This window comes from Oncorhynchus mykiss, chromosome 15 (assembly GCF_057628025.1).
Source record: "Oncorhynchus mykiss isolate SJ-2025 chromosome 15, ASM5762802v1, whole genome shotgun sequence".
Taxonomy (NCBI): Eukaryota; Metazoa; Chordata; class Actinopteri; order Salmoniformes; family Salmonidae; genus Oncorhynchus; species Oncorhynchus mykiss.
Window position 1 is genome coordinate 29218817 of NC_143036.1, and position 20210 is coordinate 29239026.

The 20210-nt window shown below is 44.8% G+C and overlaps 1 protein-coding gene across 1 annotated transcript in view; it reads left to right on the forward strand.

Moving 5' to 3' along the window:
* Positions 1 to 12321: 12321 nt before the first annotated feature.
* Positions 12322 to 20210, forward strand: part of LOC110489944 (tyrosine-protein kinase yes) — a 31589-nt gene continuing 23700 nt past the window's right edge. The window contains exon 1 of the mRNA XM_036944234.2: positions 12322 to 12910. The gene's annotated coding sequence lies outside the window, so the exon portion shown is untranslated. The remainder of the gene's footprint in view (positions 12911 to 20210) is intronic.

Here is a 20210-nt window from a genome sequence, read left to right on the forward strand (position 1 = left end):
TGTGTGTGTTTGTGTGTGTGTGTGTGTGTGTGTCTGTGTGTCTGTGTGTCTGTGTGTGTCTGTGTGTGTGTGTGTGTAATGAGTTTCTTACAGCAGGGGGTTTTAATTAGATTTTGATTAAGAAATGTATCTTGATCTTCCATTCTTGAAATTACTAAATAAAGCTTGAATACATTTTTCACTGATAGAATATAGTAGCTTGATCTGTTTTAATCAAAATATCCCAACAGAACACGCATCAATGATAAAAATGATTAGATTAAAGCCAAAGCAAAAACACCAATGATGAAGACATTTCGGAGCAATTTTAAAGCATTATTGCAATTAATTGTTCATTGCCATATTGGTCGTTCCACGAATAGAGTACATTTTTTATTGTGTAACTTGGTAAGAAAACGTTTATTAATTGTTTCACCTAATTTGAATATTCTGTTCATGTTCATAAAAAACATGTTTTCACATCTCAAGGGGTGAAATGTAAAAAATTACTATAGTAAGAGCGAATAAAAGGTCATTAAAGTAGCAGGGTTGACCATAACAGTGTTTTCCTCTTAAATCAGCTATAAATCCCCTTGTGACAAGGGAGAATGGAACTTTGCTGTGTGCAACAGAGAGGGGCAATTAATTGCAAGCTTCACAAACATTTTTAATTGTTAAAACATTTCTAGCCTATGGGGGGGGGGGGGGGGGGTCAATCCGAAATGAAAGCAGTCAATTCAGGAAGTGATTTGAATTCAAAATTCAGAAATAAATAGCTTCTACTTGTCAGTTTATTTAATCTATTGTGTAATTGATGTGTACGCTGAGTGCTCTTTCCATGATAGACTGACCAGGTGAATCCAGACAAAAGCTATGATCCTTTATTGATGTCACCTGTTAAATCCACTTCAATCAGTGTAGATGAAGGTTAGGAGACAGGTTAAAGGAGGATTTTTAAACCTTGAGACAATTGAGACATGGATTGTGTGTGTTTGCCATTCAGACGGTGAATGGGCAAGACAAAATATTTAGGTGTCTTTGAACAGGGTATGGTAGTAGGTGCACCGGTTTGTGTCAACAACTGCAATGCTGCTCGATTTTTCACACTCAACAGTTTCCCGTGTGTATCAAGAATGGTCAACCACCCAGAGGACATCCAGCCAACTTAACACAACTATGGGAAGAATGGAGAAGAACGCTTTCAACACCTTGTAGAGTCCTGACAAATTGAGGCTGTTCACAAAATTAGGAAGGTGTTCTTAATGTTTTGTACACACTGTCTATAGATATGGTGGAATTGTTTTTTGACATGTTCATGCAGGGCTAATCTGCAAAAGAGCATCATGCCCTGGCTAAATAAATGTTTGTTTTTTTAATTCACTGAAAATACGACATTTTTGCAGTTAATGAATTGGAATTAGTTTGTTCTGAAATGACTCCCATTGTTCGAATTGACCCAAACCCTGCTATGGTAACAGGGTTGACGTGTTCTAGTATCAGCTCACCTGCTTTTACACTGATTTGACTGTTATATGTTCCTTTGGAAAAAATATTTAAAGGAATAGTTTCACCATATTCAAATCTTTAAGAGTATTGACACACCCGTGCGTCAGTCACAGCTTTAAGAAAATAAATACAAATCCACCACATCCTCCTATGTCGACCTTCCGCATCTGCTGTGAAAGGTGGCAGAGCTAGAGCGGAGTTTGTCAGACCATATCCCCCCCCCCGAAAATAAAGGTCTTCTCGCGAAAACGTCTGAAGCGTACAAACATTTATGACCACTATGGAAAGGGGGGACTCATGAACACAGTGGCATTTCTCTATGATCCCCCACAAGTGTCACTGGACTCATCTGAAGGCAACCCATACAATTGAATATACAGTATTTCCTAGATATAGGACAGACACTTAAAAACCTTATTCCCTATGATTTAAAGGCTTAGACTTTGAGATTAAACACGAGTTCATTTCATGTAACAGGACTGACCTTCAACTGAGGGACAGATGTAAATGAAACACTAATGACGTTCAATAATAATCTTCAGAAAGGACTTTGTCATAGCAAGAACATAACCAGGGCTTTACAATAATGGTGAAAACTTGAAGAAATGTTTGGGTTAAATTGGTAAAAAAAAGTCGGACAAACATGATGAGGGACATTTACCGACTATTTTGTAACGTGGACGCTGGGATTCGGGAAGCAAGTGCAGGTGGTGAGTTTAATAAACGGAACAATACAAGAAACACGAGCAGCGTACAGACATGAAACAGTCTATACTGCCTGTGGAATGAACCTAAGGGAGTGTAGAGGGACTGCCCCAAGGATGAGGAGATGGCCGGCAGCGATGATGGAAATCACAGAGGATGTTGGAATCCAGAAAGTCCTCCACCGGAACCCAACACCGCTCCTCTGGGCCGTACCCCTCCCAGTCCACCAGGTACTCGAGCCGACCCCCACGACGTCGGGAGTCCAGTAGGGATCTTACGGCATAGGCGGGACCTGATGTCCGGGGGGATGAGGGGGGTCGTAGTGGACGGCATCAGCCAGGGGACCACCGGCCTGAGAAGGGAGACAAAAAGGGACAATACGGTAGTCACTAGGAAGCTGTAACCTATACGTCACCACGTTGACCCTCTGGAGAACTTTGAATGGCCCTACAAACCGTGGGCTCAGCTTCTTGCAGGGCAGGCGAAGTGGGAGGTTCCTGGTAAAGAGCCAGATGTGATCACCAGGATGGAACACGGGCACCTCACTGCGGTGGTGATCCGCCTGCTCCTTCTGATGACGAACGGAATGCTGGAGCCTCACATGAGCTTCACTCTAAACCTCCCCTGCCCACCGAAAACATTTGTCCACTGCAGGGGCTTCGGTCTGGCTCAGTCCACAGAGCCAGGGCCGGCTGATAACCCAGGACACACTGGAAGGGAGTAAGCCCAGTGGAGGAGTGACGTGATGAATTCTGGTAATATTCTGCCCAAGGAAGGAATCAGGCACACAACCCCTGCCAGTCCTATCAGTAACTCCTCAGGAACATCCCCAGCTCCTGGTTCATTCTCTCTACCTGCCCGTTGGACTGAGGCCGGTACCCAGAAATGAGGCTGACCGTGACCCCCAGTTTCTCCATGAAAGCCCTCCATACCCGTGACGTGAATTGGGGGGCCCCCAGTCAAAGCCGATGTCCTCCGGAAGGCCACAGTGTCGGAAGATTTGCTAGAACAGTGCCTTAGCAACATGGAGAGCTGTGGGGAGACCAGAGAGAGGAATACATTATTTTGAAAATCTGTCTACAACCACCAGGGTGGTGGTGAAACAGTCAGAGGGGAGATCGGTAACAAAGTCAATGGACAGATGAGACCAGGGAAGCTGAGGCACGGGAAGGACCTTCTCTGCTGGAGTGTGCCAGGGGGTGTGGGGTGAGGGGTGCTTAGTCTGGGCACACACAGAACAGGAGTTGACGTAACGAATAACATTCTGCGGCAAGGTGGGCCACCAATACTTCTTGGAGAGATTGAATTGTAGGGGTGATCCAATGATGTCCAGCGATGACAGCTGTGTGTGCCCAGGTCAACAGCTGCTCCCTTATCCGTGGGAACATAGATGCGCTCAGGACGACAGGTAGTGGGTGCCGGTTCCCTCTCCAGAGCCTGGCGAACGTCCACATCTACTTCCCAGACCACAGGGGATATGACTCAATGGAACTAGAAAGCAGGTCCTCTGGCATTCAGGTGACCTGTCCATGATTCTTATCCTCGACCATGAGATGATGGGGTTATGGCGTTGGAGCCATGGGAGGCTGAGGAGGATCTTGTGAGCTGGTGCACTAGTGATGGAGAGAATATTCTAGTGATTGAGATAATATTCTCCTGATGAAAGGACTCCATGGTGAGGGGTGTGGTGTGGTGATGTGTGTAATGGTTCCAGAGCCTACTGGTCGATTATCAAGGGCTTGGACCGGAGAGTGGGTATGAGTTGATTTTAAGAGAGGCAAGGGTCTGGTCAAAAAAGTTCCCTGCGGCACCAGAATCGACTAGCATTGTAGAAACAGTACATGAGGGACAGCCAGCAAGTGTGATCGACACTAAAAAGGGTTTGCAAGAAAATTATGGGATACTCACACCTGTCCCAGGAGGTTGAAGATCACATGACCGTCCCTCTGCTCTCGTGGATCCCACATTGGGACGTACTGGACACTGCTGAAGCCCTCCTTGACCACAATAGGAACAGAGCCCCAGTTGTCTCTGTCTACGTCGTTCAGCCATGGGGAGGCGTGTGACCCCCTACCTCCATGGGTTCAGGCTCTGATACAGTGTGGTCACTGAGGGAGGGAGAGAAGCGATGAGGGTACCGGCTCTCCCGAAGTAGGTTATCCAGATGGATGGCCATCACGGTTGTCATCTCGACATGCCAGTTCCGTCTGGACCTCCTCAAGCAGTCTGAATAGAGTATGGAGCGCCGGCTCATTCCATCAGTTGGATGCTGCTACAGTCCAGAAGGTGAGCGCGTACTCGGCAGTGGCCTGGTCATCCTGCCATAGTTGGAATAGGTGCTCACCCCTCTCTCTGCCCTCCAGTGGATGATCAAAGGTACCTCTGAACAGAGCCATGAACCCCCTCTGAATCCAGCTCCTCCTCTCTCCCAGACGGCCGTAGTCTACTCCAATGCCTGCCCATTCAGCAGAGAAATAAACGTAGCAACCTTGGAGCTCTGGGTGGGGCTCGGTAGAGGGAGCACTGGAGTAGGAAGCCATGGTATTTAGATGGTGTTCCATCATATTTAGGGTCTACTTAGGTATATGGAATTGTTTTAAGAAGGTCATACCAATGATAATTTTGCTATTTGATTTGAATTTTAAGACCCATTTGAAGTATCAAAACAATATATAAAAATGTATTTTCTTGCTGCTATTAGCCCATACAAATGCAATGAATAACAGATTCACTACATGGAACAATAGATCGTCCCCAAAAAAAAGTCAGAGAGATACAGTGGGGCAAAAAAGTATTTAGTCAGCCACCAATTGTGCAAGTTCTCCCACTTAAAAAGATGAGAGAGGCCTGTCATTTTCATCATAGGTACACTTCAACTATGACAGACAAAATTAGAAAAAAAAATCCAGAAAATCACATTGTAGAATTTTTAATGAATTTATTTGCAAATTATGGTGGAAAATAAGTATTTGGTCACCTACAAACAAGCAAGATTTCTGGCTCTCACAGACCTGTAACTTCTTCTTTAAGAGGCTCCTCTGTCCTCCACTCGTTACCTGTATTAATGGCACCTGTTTGAACGTGTTATCAGTATAAAAGACACCTGTCCACAACCTCAAACAGTTACACTTCAAACTCCACTATGGCCAAGACCAAAGAGCTGTCAAAGGACACCAGAAACAAAATTGTAGACCTGCACCAGGCTGGGAAGACTGAATCTGCAATAGGTAAGCAGCTTGGTTTGAAGAAATCAACTGTGGGAGCAATTATTTGGAAATGGAAGACATACAAGACCACTGATAAACTCCCTCGATCTGGGGCTCCACGCAAGATCTCACCCCGTGGGGTCAAAATGATCACAAGAACGGGGAGCAAAAATCCCAGAACCACACGGGGGGACCTAGTGAATGACCTGCAGAGAGCTGGGACCAAAGTAACAAAGCCTACCATCAGTAACACACTACGCTGCCAGGGAGTCAATTCCTGCAGTGCCTGACGGGACCCACCGCTTAAGCCAGTACATGTCCAGGCCTGTCTGAAGTTTCCTTGAGAGCATTTGGATGATCCAGAAGAAGATTGGGAGAATGTCATATGGTTAGATGAAAACAAAATAGAACTTTCTGGTAAAAACTCAACTCGTCGTGTTTGGAGGACAAAGAATGCTGAGTTGCATCCAAAGAACACCATACCTACTGTGAAGCATGGAGGTGGAAACATCATGCTTTGGGGCTGTTTTTCTGCAAAGGGACCAGGACGACTGATCCGTGTAAAGGAAAGAATGAATGGGGCCACGTATCATGAGATTTTGAGTGAAAACCTCCTTCCATCAGCAAGAAGAATGAATTTTATTCCAGATGAAACGTGGCTGGGTCTTTCAGCATGACAATGATCCCAAACACACCGCCCGGGCAACGAAGGAGTGGCTTCGTAAGAAGCATTTCAAGGTCCTGGAGTGGCCTAGCCAGTCTCCAGATATCAACGCCATAGAAAATCTTTGGAGGGAGTTGAAAGTCTGTGTTGCCCAGCAACAGCCCCCAAACATCACTGCTCTAGAGGAGATCTGCATGGAGGAATGGGCCAAAATACCAGCAACAGTGTGTGAAAACCTTGTGAAGACTTACAGAAAACGTTTGACCTCTGTCATTGCCAACAAAGGGTATATAACAAAGTATTGAGATAATTTGCAAATAAATAAATTAAAAATCCTACAATGTGATTTTCTGGATTTTTTTTCCTCATTTTGTCTGTCATAGTTGAAGTGTACCTATGATGAAAATTACAGGCTTCTCTCATCTTTTTAAGTGGGAGAACTTGCACAATTGGTGGCTGACTAAATACTTTTTTGCCCCACTGTATAAGAAAGATTCAACTGGTACCGAGGGACCTTCAAATGAGCCTGTGGGCATTCTAGAGCAAAAGGGCAGAGCGAATCAAGTGTTCGTGAAAGTCTCATATTTCCAAAGAGGGGTCACACCATTGCTGATGCCACAGACGATTTTGTGAGTATAATGCTTTTTGGGATGTCTCATGGTCTGACAAACACCGCTCTAGCTCTCACCTTTCTCTGCAGATGCGGAAGTGCGACATAAATGCGGTGAGAAGGGGGTAGCTGCATCCTGAAATGGCGATCAAAGTATGTGCGAGTGGGTGTGTTGAAAGGTAAAGTAGCGTGTACGTGGAAAAGAGTGGGTGTGTCAAAAGCAATGTAGTGGGCGTGTGGAAAGGAGTGGGTGTGTCGAAAGTGCTGTGCAATAGGTTAGAAGGTTTTGATTGAGTAGTTTTTTTCTCTTACGTTTGAAATTCAGTTTAAGCCAGAGGATGAGTTTGAGTTAGTTTGAGTTAGTTTAACACACATTTTTGTAAATAAACAAACTGAATATTGTTTATTTTTTATTAAAAGTACACTTTTAGAACCTAAAAGGATTATTTGGCTATCCCCATAGGAAAACCCTTTGAAGAACCCTATTTGGTTCCGGGTATAACCCTGGGTTATATGTGGAACCAATAAGGGTTTTACCTGGAACCAAAAAGTGTTGGACAGCTGAAGAACCATTTTGGAACCCTTTTTTCTAAGAGTGTATTGCTGATGGGTGTACTGTTGCTTAATGTATTGTATGCGTGTATTGTATGCGTATTGTATGCATTTTATATTGTCCAGGTATCTGCTTCCCACGTGTTGCCGGACAGCAGTCCTTGGCAAGTGGGAGCGATGGGCACTGTGTCTCAGTGTTGTTTCCGTTCATGGCCTCCCCATTGAGTAGACTGTATGTATCAATATAGTAGACTGTATGTAATCTATATGGTTATCAATATTAGTTTTTTATTGTGTAGGCTGCTATCCTACTTGAAAAAAAAAATGGCCAAATTAGTTACTGCCGGCAACACGGCCGTGCAGCTGCCCAGGAGGGAGCACCTCGGGTCCACAGGCAAGTCGATATAACACCGGTTGTACAGCCCAATCAGCCACACAAAACAATCTTAACTGTCAACAAATCTGCCCAATTAGCTGATTCGCTTTCCATACACCCACTCCTTTCAACACACCCACTCGCCCATACTCCGGTTGTCATATTGGGCCGCAGCTACCCATAGTTGGATGCAGTGGGTTGATGAAAAAAAAAAAGATTGCTCTAGCTTAAACTGACAGATTTTTATGGGGATTTTTATTTTATGCTAATTAGATTTCCACAGGGGTTCAGACATCGACTTTAGGGGTTTAAAATATCAAAGGGATGTGAAATATACTCTATTCGTGGAACGACCCATAAACATCCAACATTGTAACATAAAAACATAATTTTTTAAATAATAAGTATTCAACCCCTTTGTTATGGCACAAGCCTAAAAAAGTTCATCAGTAAAAATGTGCTTAACAAGTCACATAATAAGTTGCATGGACTCACTCTGTTAGCAATAACAGTGTTTAACATGATTTTTGAATGACTACCTCATCTCTGTATCCCACACATAATATTATCAGTAAGGTTCCTCAGTCAAGCAGTGAATTTCAAACACAGATTAAACTACAACGAACAGGTTGGTTTGCCAATGCCTCGCAAAGAAGGCCACCTATTGGTAGAGGTCAAAATGTTAAAAAGCAGACATTGAAGAATGTCAAGATATCAAGAATGGTCCACCACCCAAACGACATCCAGCAAACTTAACACAACTGTGGGAAGCATTGGAGTCAACATGGTCCAGCATCCCTATGGAATGCTTTTGACACCATATAGAGTCCATACCCCAACAAAAAGAGGCTGTTCTGAGGGCAAAAGGGGGGTGAAACTCAATACTCGGAAGGTGTTCCTAATGTTTTGTACACTCAGTGTACATGAGTATGCCATTGTAATTTAAAGTGTTACCAAAGAGTCTGCTACTTTTGAAGTCTGATGTTCACACATTTAAAAATGGCATTTAATAGAAGCCTCTCTAATGTAAGCCAAGTAGAGTGCGGTATACCTCAGGGCAGCTGTCTTGGTCCTTTACTGTTTTATTTTTTACTAATGATCTACCACTAGCCCTGAGTATAGCCTGTGTGTCTATGTACTCTGATGATTCAACATTATACATGTCAGTTACCACAGCAAGTAAAATCACTGCAACCCTTAACAAAGAGCTGCAGTCAGTTTTAGAATAAGTTTTAGAATAAATATATCAAAAACTAAATACATTGTATTTGGGACAAATCATTCTCTAAACCCTAAACCTCATCTAAATCTTGCAATGTAATATGGCAATTGAGCAAGTTGAGGAGACTTAACTGCTTGGTGTCAGGTGCGTTGTATGAGGGGGAAAGTTCCGACAATTCAAAGGGCCTGTGACTGACAAAAATTATTAGAACATTAGGTACATTTTTTTCAGGAATAAATTATTAACCTATCATCATTAACATAATATTTTATTTACAATGTACTAATAAAATTAACGGTTTCCTTCCAGAGAGCTTATGTATTGCCCAACCCCCGTCTATTTACATGAAATGGTTCGGTCTTGCCCACAAACCAGGCGCGAACTGTACTTGCTAGCAGTGAATTGCGAGCGAAGAGTGCCGGGGGAGCATCATGTCTCAGCTTCCTAAAGAAAAATCTGGCTTTCAAAAACAAAAAGAAAGACAGGAGAAATAAAAGGGCGAAAGTATGTCACCCACTTTTTCACAAAGGAAGGTGGGTGTAGTCGTGAGTGGTGGAAATTAACCTGTTAGTTTAGTCCTAGTAAAATAGGCTAATTTGTCTACCCTAACATTAGTTACTTAATATCTTCATAGAAAATTCTGAGTGTTTACATTTCGCTCCTCTTTTAGCAGACATTTAATCAATGCAGGCAAACTTTTAGCAAGCTATTCATGCTAAATCAAATCAAATGTATTTATATAGCCCTTCTTACATAAGCTGATATATCAAAGTGCTGTACAGAAACCCAGCCTAAAACCACAAATGGCAAGCAATGCAGGTGTAGAAGCACGGTGGCTAGGAAAAACTCCCTAGAAAGGCCAAAACCTAGGAAGAAACCTAGAGAGGAACCAGGCTATGAGGGGTGGCCAGTCCTCTTCTGGCTGTGCCAGGTGGAGATTATAACAGAACATGGGCAATATTTTCAAATGTTCATAAATGACCAGCATGGTCAAATAATAGTAATCACAGTGAACAGGTCAGCGTTCCATAGCCGCAAGCAGAATAGTTGAAACTGGAGCAGCAGCACGGCCAGGTGGACTGGGGACAACAAGGAGTCATCATACCTGGTAGTCCTGAGGCATGGTCCTAGGGCTCAGGTCCTCCGAGAGAGAGAAAGAAAGAGAGAATTAGAGAGAGCATACTTAAATTCACACAGGACACTGGATAAGACAGGAGAAATACTCCAGATATAACAGACTGACCCTAGACCCCCGACACATAAACTACTGCAGCATAAATACTGGAGGCTGAATCAGTTGTCCCTGCCCCGTCTGGTGCCAGGTCCAACAGATGCAGCTTCAGGCTCAGCAGCCCTGTCTCCCCATCCCCATACCCCTGAACCAGCCCTGTCTCCCCATCCCCATACCCCTGAACCAGCCCTGTCTCCCCATCCCCATACCCCTGAACCAGCCCTGTCTCCCCATCCCCATAGCCCTGAACCAGCCCTGTCTCCCCATCCCCATACCCCTGAACCAGCCCTGTCTCCCCATCCCCATACCCCTGAACCAGCCCTGTCTCTCCATCCCCATACCCCTGAACCAGCCCTGTCTCTTCAACCCCATACCTCTGAACCAGCCCTGTCTCCCCATCCCCATACCCCTGAACCAGCCCTGTCTCCCCATCCCCATACCCCTTAACCAGCCCTGTCTCCCCATCCCCATACCCCTGAACCAGCCCTGTCTCCCCATCCCCATAGCCCTGAACCAGCCCTGTCTCCCCATCCCCATACCCCTGAACCAGCCCTGTCTCCCCATCCCCATACCCCTGAACCAGCCCTGTCTCTCCATCCCCATACCCCTGAACCAGCCCTGTCTCTTCAACCCCATACCTCTGAACCAGCCCTGTCTCCCCATCCCCATACCCCTGAACCAGCCCTGTCTCCCCATCCCCATACCCCTGAACCAGCCCTGTCTCCCCATCCCCATACCCCTGAACCAGCCTTGTCTCCCCATCCCCATACCCTTAAACCAGCCCTGTCTCCCCATCCCCATACCCCTTAACCAGCCCTGTCTCCCCATCCCCATAGCCCTGAATCAGCCCTGTCTCCCCATCCCCATACCCCTGAACCAGCCCTGTCTCCCCATCCCCATACCCTGAACCAGCCCTACTCCCAACTGAAGAAGGAGGTGAGCAGCATTGTGTTGAATGACATGTCAGTTGACATAATTGCAGGTACTGCAATGCATTGAGGACAGGAATGTAATTCTCCAGTCAGGAAAAATATCACTTGAGACAAAGGCAGGCAATATCAGAGCCTTAAAAGAAGATATGCAGGCTCTTAGAGATGGATGGGAGTCTCTCCTGTCTAGGGCAACACTGATTGCTACACAAATGGATGTTGTACCTCAATTTAGCAAGGAACACAGCCAAAAGAGGAAAGGGAAGAGAATCCACGATGAGACCTCTCAAGAAGAGACAGCTCAGGACAGTGCAGCAAAGGTGTTTCGGAACACAGTGTTTTTTTTTACTGCTATGGCCAACATCATAAGTGACTTGGACACTAGGTTCCACACCACTGTAAAAATTGTAGAATAATATTCTACTGTTCTGAAAGTGGGGCAGATTAGTGAGGATAAAGTCCCTTTTGTGTGCCAACCACTGATGATGAAGTATTCCAGAGATCTTACTCCTGTACATGCTGTTCATGCTGCCACTTTCCCCCCTAACTTGGTCTCCTGAATGCAATGTGTAAGATGCAGCTGCAAAGCGTTTTTGGAGAAGTGTGGATTGCTTTACGTATATTTTGCACACTGCCTTTGACTGTCGCTGGTGGTGAGAGAGCTTTCAGTAAGCTAAAACTGATAAAAAAACGATTTGAGGTCCATTATGTCCCAGGACAGGCTTTGCAGTCTTGCCATGCTGTCCGTTGAAAGTCAGTTAGCTAGAAAGCTGGACTTCAAAGACTTCATCAGTGAGCACATTTCTTATATTTTAGTATTGTATTTTTGGAATATTGTACATTTTATCTTGTAAATGTGTACTGGTTTAGCCGTGTAAATATGCATAGTGCACAATGTCTGGTGTGATGTATTGTTTTATTGATGATGTAGATGATGTTTTGTTGTGATGTATTGTTTTATTGATGATGTAGATGATGTTTTGTTGTGATGTATTGTTTTATTGATGATGTAGATGATGTTTTGTTGTGATGTGTTGTTTTGTTCCTGTTTGGATCCCAGGAAGACTAGTGGCTGCCTTGGCTGCAGCTAATAGGGATCTTAATAAAATACTAAATACTAATACTTGGATTTAATTAAATGATGTATTAGGCCTCAGTGCCTCAACAGCAGCAGACAAGAAGAGTCAGTGGGGCGCCCGGTGGATTTTGAGAAGATTGGCCCTTGGCCCCTGTAGCAAAAGATGTAACCACTTCCACACTCGACCACTAATACAGTAACCCAATATTAGGCGATACTGCCAGTAGATGGCGATAGAAGACCAGTTTTGGAGAGAGAATTATATTCTTCTTTAATACACAAATCCCTTTAAAGCCACACACACGGCATACAGACGCATTTTTGGTTCCCAAAATTACTTCAACCTTTCAAGGTTTTGTTTATAGATTTATTTTTTGTTGCTATAGTCACTTGTGTCTGTGATGATCGTCTAACGATCTCGACACCGGTCTGCAGGATTGATATCTCCAACTGCGGCGTCATTTACTGGAATCGCGTCGGCCATGTTGTAGTGGGGGTTGATGCAAGTTTAGAGGTAGGAAGTGTAGCTACAGGAACTGGGTTAGCCTACTTTTGGGGACTTATTTTGTCATGTCGCTGGATACATTTAGCTGGGGTTTTATTCATTAAGGCGTTCTGTCTGTGTCAACCCCTCTAATCGTTTAATTTCTTCATCCTTCGTTTTGCTTTGATTTAACTTCATTGTTATTTCATTCACCGAGCACAAAAACGATTGAGAAAGACCTGTGTTGGAGGGAGGCGGGATGGGGGCGACTGTGATTTCCATGTTGGAATACTAGCTGATTTTTCGTCGAACCCAGAAATAAATTGGAAATACAAACAAGCGACACAACAGCGTGAATTTCTTAAAAGGTAAGCTTTTTTAAATGAGAAAAATAAGTTGACAATCCAATAACCCAATGATGGGCCCCACCAGTCCTCTGGTAGGATCGATTTTCCAGAGCATTGTCTGCATATATTTGTTCTGACCCGAAGAATTGCGGTAAATATAGCCTATTATTAAAGATACATTAAATTCGTATAAAGTGTTGAGTTCAAATATGTTTTGAGACCAACATAGACCTACTGTAGTTCACTCTCTCTGATGTGAGCCTGTAGACTAATTGAAGTTTTAAATGTAGGTTACGGCTTTAACGTCCCCAAAGACAGCATTTTATTTAACGTCTTATATATAAGACGTTATATATAAGATGTTAAGTGAAATAATTAATTTCTCAAACACTGACAAACAATTGTTTCTTGTTGGACAATCAAGCCAGTCCAGTTTGCTCCAGGGTAGTGTCCGATAACGCAAGACGGCTGTTCCAATACGGAACACATGGAACAGCTAGCTGAAGTAGCAACACTAGCATTGTCTGGACTCTCACCACATGGCCTTGGTCAATTGTAACACATCATATTCCTGATAGTCGCTACTAGTTAATTGAGATAAAGCAACTTAACTGTGTGTTATGGAATGTGATTGTGGTTAGCTGAAGAATGTGCATCTGCAGGCTACACGTAGCCCATGATTGCCAGTACTGATCGTAAAATAAATGACCTCAAATTATATTTACTTATAGGCCTACAGTAGTAATCCCTGAATGCATAGGTTATTTTGGTAGAAGGGGCTAGAGTACCAACCTCGTAAAAATGTACCAACCACACCACGTTACAAAATTTCTGAGGCATATGCTTGAGTTTGTTAATAATAACACTTCCACATCCAAGGACACATCCGATGTTTTGGAGTGGTGTCAGTTAACAGGAGAGAACTACGGACTGACTAGTGTTGCTGGGACTAAACCACTGTGTCTAAAAGTTCCAAGGCCTTTGCGCATTGTAATGTCTACGGTTGGCCTCGGGATTTCAGAGCAACCTAGACAAGCCCCAAGTGTGACCCCCTAGCTAGAACATAAATCAAAATCACATTTTATTTGTCACATACACATGGCTAGCAGATGTTAATGCGAGTGTAGCGAAATGCTTGTGCTTCTAGTTCCAACAGTGCAGTAATATCTAACAAGTAATCTTAACAATTCCCCGGCAACAACCTAATACACACATCTAAAGGGATGAATGAGAAAATGTACATATAAATATATAGATGAGCGATGGCTGAGTGGCATAGACAAGGTGCAACAGATGGTATAAAATACAGTATTTTCATGTGATATGATATGAGTAATGTAAGATATGTAAACATTATTAAAGTGACATTATTTTGAGTGGCATTGTATAAAGTGACTAGTGATCCATTTATTAAAGTGGCCAGTGTAGGCAGCAGCCTCTGAGTTAGTGATTGCTGTTTAGCAGTCTGACGGCCTTGAGATAGAAGCTGTTTTTCAGTCTCTCGGTCCCAGCTTTGATGTACCTGTACTGACCTCGCCTTCTGGATGGTAGCTGTGTGAACAGGCAGTGGCTCAGGTGGTTGATGTCCTTGATGATCTTTTTGGCCTTCCTGTGACATCGGCTGCTCTAGCTGTCATAGAGGGCACAATGTAAAAATAATTGTTAGTTTAACTCTGATAGAGTTGAATTCAACACTGTTTTAGAAAACATTTGTTCCCAGTCTACATAGTGTTAAAGTTACTCTACAGGTAGTGTCACATTTTCATTCCACTGAATTGAGTTGAATTAACACTGCAATGACTGCATAATTTTACACTCCGATTTAATTCCGACACGAGTTCATTGACTCCTCATAATGTTGAAAATACTAATCCTGGGTTAATATAAGTCAACACTGTAATTTTTACACCAACTTTTTTACTGTGCCGGTAGTTTGCCCCCGGTGATGCGTTGTGCACCACCCTATGGAGAGCCTTGCGGTTGAGGGCGGTGCAGTTGCCGTACCAGGCTACGATACAGCCCGACAGGATGCTCTCGATTGTGCATCTGTAAAAGTTTGAGGGTTTTAGATGACAAGCCACGTTTCTTCATCCTCCTGAGGTTGAAGAAATGTCTGTGTGGGTGGACCCTTTCAGTTTGTCTGTGATGTATACGCCTAGGAACTTAACTTTCCACCTTGTCCACTGTTGTCCCTTTGATGTGGATAGTGGGGGTGCTCCCTCTGCTGTTTCCTGAAGTCCACAATCATCTCCTTTTTTTTATGTTGAGTGAGAGGTTGTTTTCCTGACACCACACTCCAAGTGCCCTCACCACCTCCCTGTAGGCTGTCTCGCCGTTGTTGGTAATCAAGCCCACTACTGTTGTGTCGTCTGCAAACTTGATGATTGCATTGGAGGCGTGCATGGTCACACAGGAGGGGGCTGAGCAAGCACTCTTGTGGGGTCCCAGTGTTGAGGGTCAGCGAAGTGGAGATGTTGTTTCCTACCTTCACCACCTTGGGGTGGCGGCCCGTCAAAGTCCAGGACTCAATTGCACAGGGCAGGGTTGGGACCAAGGACCTCCAGCTTGATGATGAGCTTGGAGGGTACTATGGTGTTGAATGCTGAGTTGTAGTCAATGAAAGGCATACTTACATTGGTATTCCTTTTGTCCAGATGGGATAGGGCAGTGTGACCTGTTGGGGCGGTTTACAGACAACACCATCACACTGGACAAAAGGAATATGTACAAAGAAAGCGATGAACCAACCATGGCTGATCTTGGATGCATTAAGCCGAGTGGGGTCATGTTTTGTACCAACATTAGTTTGTCAGCTTAATGTCCACTAGTATTCACTGGAGTTGGTACTTGTGTTGCTCTATGTGATATCGGTTGCACTTAATGTAATGGTATAGAAATGACCAGGTATTTAGGCTACGAAGAAACAGGAGTGTAACCTCACAATAATAACATATGCCTTCAGAAAAATTCTAAGCCACTGTGATTGAAGAATGAGAACGTCTCCCTCTTATACAGTAGGTCATGACTGGAGATACATGGCTGGCTCTCATTCTCTAGACCAGGGGTATTCAACTCTTTCTTACCCTATGAGGTCCGGAGCCTGCTGTTTTTCTGTTCTACCTGATAAATAATTGCACCCACCTGGTGTCCCAGGTCTAAATCAGTCCCTGATTTAGAGGGGAACAATGAAAAAATGCAGTGGAACTGATTTCTAGGTCCAGAGTTGAGTTTGAGGGCTCTAGACAGTCAGTGGGAATGTGGACAATTCATGCCCTACGCCTGTGCCTTGAAGCCAGAATCTCACTTGGATCTGGGACAGATACTGCATATTGAAGAGTTGAGGAGTATGTGGAAGACCTTCTGTGAGCTGTTGGTAAAAGGTGGGCAATGGCAGAACTGGGCCGTATGTACTAGGCACCAGCGGGTGGGGAAACGGACTGAAATTGGGAGGGACTACCTGAACTTCAATAAAAGATGCCATCATTTTCATTCCACTATGTTTTGCTACTGTGTACACTGAAAGATATGACCCTTGTCCTTGGTGATTCCATGGTAGTGTCTGTCTGTTTTGTCTAAGCATAACAGAGAGATCATTTTCAAGTGTGGAACCATTGAAATTGAGTGAACTCACACCAGGGAGCCTATTTTTGAAGTATGTAGCATAGGATATAGCTTCATCTTATTAGCCCTACTGCAGTACCACAGTTGTGTACATTGGTGTGACAGAGCGCAGACAGTGTGTGAAGGAATGCTTAGTAATGGTGAGGTCACTGAAGTTACCACATCACACATTGGCACTCAGGGCAACCCCTGAGTGAGAAGTAGGCGTTGATAGTTTAAACCGCCTCTCTCTGACTTACTGTGGTCACCTCCCGCTACTAAAATAGCTCCTACACACTCGTGTGAACTCCTGCCTTTAGGTTGTCCTCCAGGGCCAGCCTTAGAATGAGTCCTGTGTCTACTGTCGAGCCTGAGACATGGCTATGAGTAAGCATCAGCTGACCCATGTGTTGGCAGACGCGTAGCCAGGTATTCTGTGAGGCTGGCAGCCTGGTACAGCTCCAGAGGTGGAGAGATGTCTTGCCAACAGTAGGCTCGGTGGTGTTTGAACAGAGTAACACATCCTTAATCATCACAGCAACATTTTATACTGCTTCTTGCTTTAGAATTCATGTAAGGCCTAGTCTCACATGCCACACTTGTGAGAGACTACATTAGGCCTAATTCTGTATTCATGCTGATAGACTATGGTATCAAAGCAAAGTGATGTTCCAACTTCCTTCCTTTTAATATTTATTGAAACTACAGTAGCAATAGGCATATACTCTTTGATATTGTACAACTGCACTTTCCCATGGGCAGTGTAACCCTTACTTTGTCTTCCTCCAATGGCATCTGTTGGCAGTTGTAAGCATGGTAAAGCCTTCCCTGTCTGCAGTCTTGGTGTCAGCTGCTAACAGCTGTCCACGTCGAGGGTGGGGCTACTCACAGACCCCTAGTTGCTGTGGAAACTCCCAGCATCAAAACGTAGGGATAGTTCTCCTTGCGTAACAAAGTGTCAATCGATGTCTCTGTTACTAACTGATATTTAGCCGCGTCTGCATGTTATTTCACCTGCAGCTTTAATTTATGTCAGGCATCAGTTTTATGTCTAAGTTACCCTGTTTGGTAACAAAAACCATGTCTCAGCAGTTCCAGAACCACAGGGTTGACTGATATCCATCAGCTAACCAGTTTTAGCCTGTTTTCTTTCCCACTCCTTGTCTCCATGTCTATCTCCCTCGTAGGAGGAGCAAATAGAGGTCTCTTGGCTGTACTGAGTGTGTATTCATCGATGAGTTTCCGTAGCGTGCACATGTCTTTGTGTGTGTGCAAGGGCGCTGGTGTGTAGGCTATCATATGTGCTTGCGTTTTTTTTGTGTGTGCGTGTTTCTGCCTGCCTGCATTCCTCTCAGTGAAAGCTACAGCAGGTGGTCTGGAACACAAAGGCCTGGCGGAAGGACGTCCGGGCCAGAGGGATCTGTTAATTTCTCACTGATCATCCCAGCACTCCCTCCATTTCAGTACAGGGGATTTGATGTCCCTCTTTGCTATGAGCTCTAGCCGGGGTGCCAGTCTGTTTCTGCTCTCTTGAGTTGTCATGCCAAACAATGACAGCAATTGAGTTGGCAAAAACCCAGTCCTAGATCTGGACTCAGATCTGTTTTATCAGGCCAGTCCTCAAACAGCTCTACTCTACCTCTATCATGCCATTTTCAGCATGATGGACTGAATCCTAAGTAAAATATTCACTTTGTAGTCATGCATTGATGACGTGGAAGTTAGGATTCACCCCAATGTGATCAACTTGTCGAGCGGAAGTCTGATGCAGACTCCAGAGTAGGGTGAAGTTGCCTAGATGCTGATCTTGGGTCAGTTTTCCCCACTATGGTTAAGGTTATGATTTGGGGAGGGGAAGCTGATCCTAGATCTGTACCTAGGGGAAACGTCCCCCCAAAGCCAGAACTCCACTCTCCATCCAGGCTGTTTCAGCCCAGGGCCTTTCTGTGGAATTCCCAGTTCTCTCCAACGGTCAGGAGAGAAATGGGCCAGGGTGTAGGATACAATACACAGAACCGTTTACTATAGTTCAGTTTTGCCATGTTCAGCAGAATAAGAGAAGACATCTCATTCTGATTGAATGCAGTTTTTGATACTGTTTGACATTATCTCTACAGAAATATTCAGATTCTCAGATTTAGAGAAAGCACATCAAATCCCTTTGTGCAAACTGACTATGGAAGCGTATTCTCCTGTTTTGATGTGGATTTGGGGTGGCAATTTTTTTTTTTAATCCTCTACAATTGAAACTTTCATTGCGTGACTATAATCTTTATTGGTATGCATCCAAAGATAACTGGAGTAAAGTGAACTGAATAACACAGTGCAGACTACCAACTGATTTAAATCTATACAGCTTTAAATAATCGCCCCTAGCTATGTTACCTCCTCTCCAGCCCTGACCCACCAATCTGGGCTGACCTTTGGGATCACACTGAAGGGTCCCACTTGGGCCCTTTAATCTTATGTGTTCTGTGAGGCCTGAGCCCTAGGTAAGGTGGGCACACCAGGGGTGTGGAGGTCAAGGATCAGAGGTCAAGGAGCCTCAGGTGGAGGTGTAACTTCATGTCCCTCTGGAATGTATGAAGGGCATACAGTGCAGCTCTACAGATCTAGGATCAGCTTCCCCTCCCCAATCCTTAGTGGGGGGAAATGAAAAACTGACCCAAGTTCAGTGTATAGGGGCAACTTCACCCTACACCAGCTATAGCATTCCAAATATACTAGGGTAAAGTCAGTGCCACAAGATCCCTATGCAAAGCAGGTCTATACTTTTGAGGACAAAATGTGTAGGTTTTTCCTCCGCCTGCTACATAGCGTAGCTGTCTTTAGCTGTCTTTTTATTCCTGACTCTTTCGCTGTCTCAAATCACAAATGCTTTTGATTTAGACAGACGGAACTATGCACAAACTTTGACCTAGTTTCGAAAGGACACTTCTATTTCAGCATCATCTAACGGACTGTAATGAAACAACTCCTGAGAAGTCTGAGTTTCTCCCTAATAAGACAACACCTATGGTGTGCATTTCCACCCTCTCTCGCTCTGGCTTTGCTCTCTCGCTCTGGCTTTCTCGCTCTGGCTTTGCTCTCTTGCTCTGGCTTTGCTCTCTTGCTCTGGCTTCTCTCGCTCTCTCACGCTCTCTCGCTCTGGCTCCTCTCACGCGCTCTCGCTCTGGCTTCACGCTCTCGCTCTGTCTTCTCTCTCGCTCTGGCTTCATGCTCTCGCTCTGGCTTCACTCTCTCGCTCTGGCTTCACGCTCTGGCTTCATGCTCTGGCTTCACGCTCTCGCTCTGGCTTCACGCTCTGGCTTCACGCTCTCGCTCTGGCTTCACGCTCTCGCTCTGGCTTCACGCTCTCGCTCTGGCTTCATGCTCTTGCTCTGGCTTCATGCTCTTGCTCTGGCTTCTCTCTCGCTCTGGCTTCTCGCTCTGGCTTCACGCTCTCGCTCTGGCTTCACGCTCTCGCTCTGGCTTCACGCTCTCGCTCTGGCTTCACGCTCTCGCTCTGGCTTCACGCTCTCGCTCTGGCTTCACGCTCTCGCTCTGGCTTCACGCTCTCGCTCTGGCTTCACGCTCTCGCTCTGGCTTCACGCTCTGGCTTCACGCTCTGGCTTCACGCTCTGGCTTCACGCTCTCGCTCTGGCTTCACGCTCTCGCTCTGTCTTCTCTCTCGCTCTGGCTTCATGCTCTCGCTCTGGCTTCACTCTCTCGCTCTGGCTTC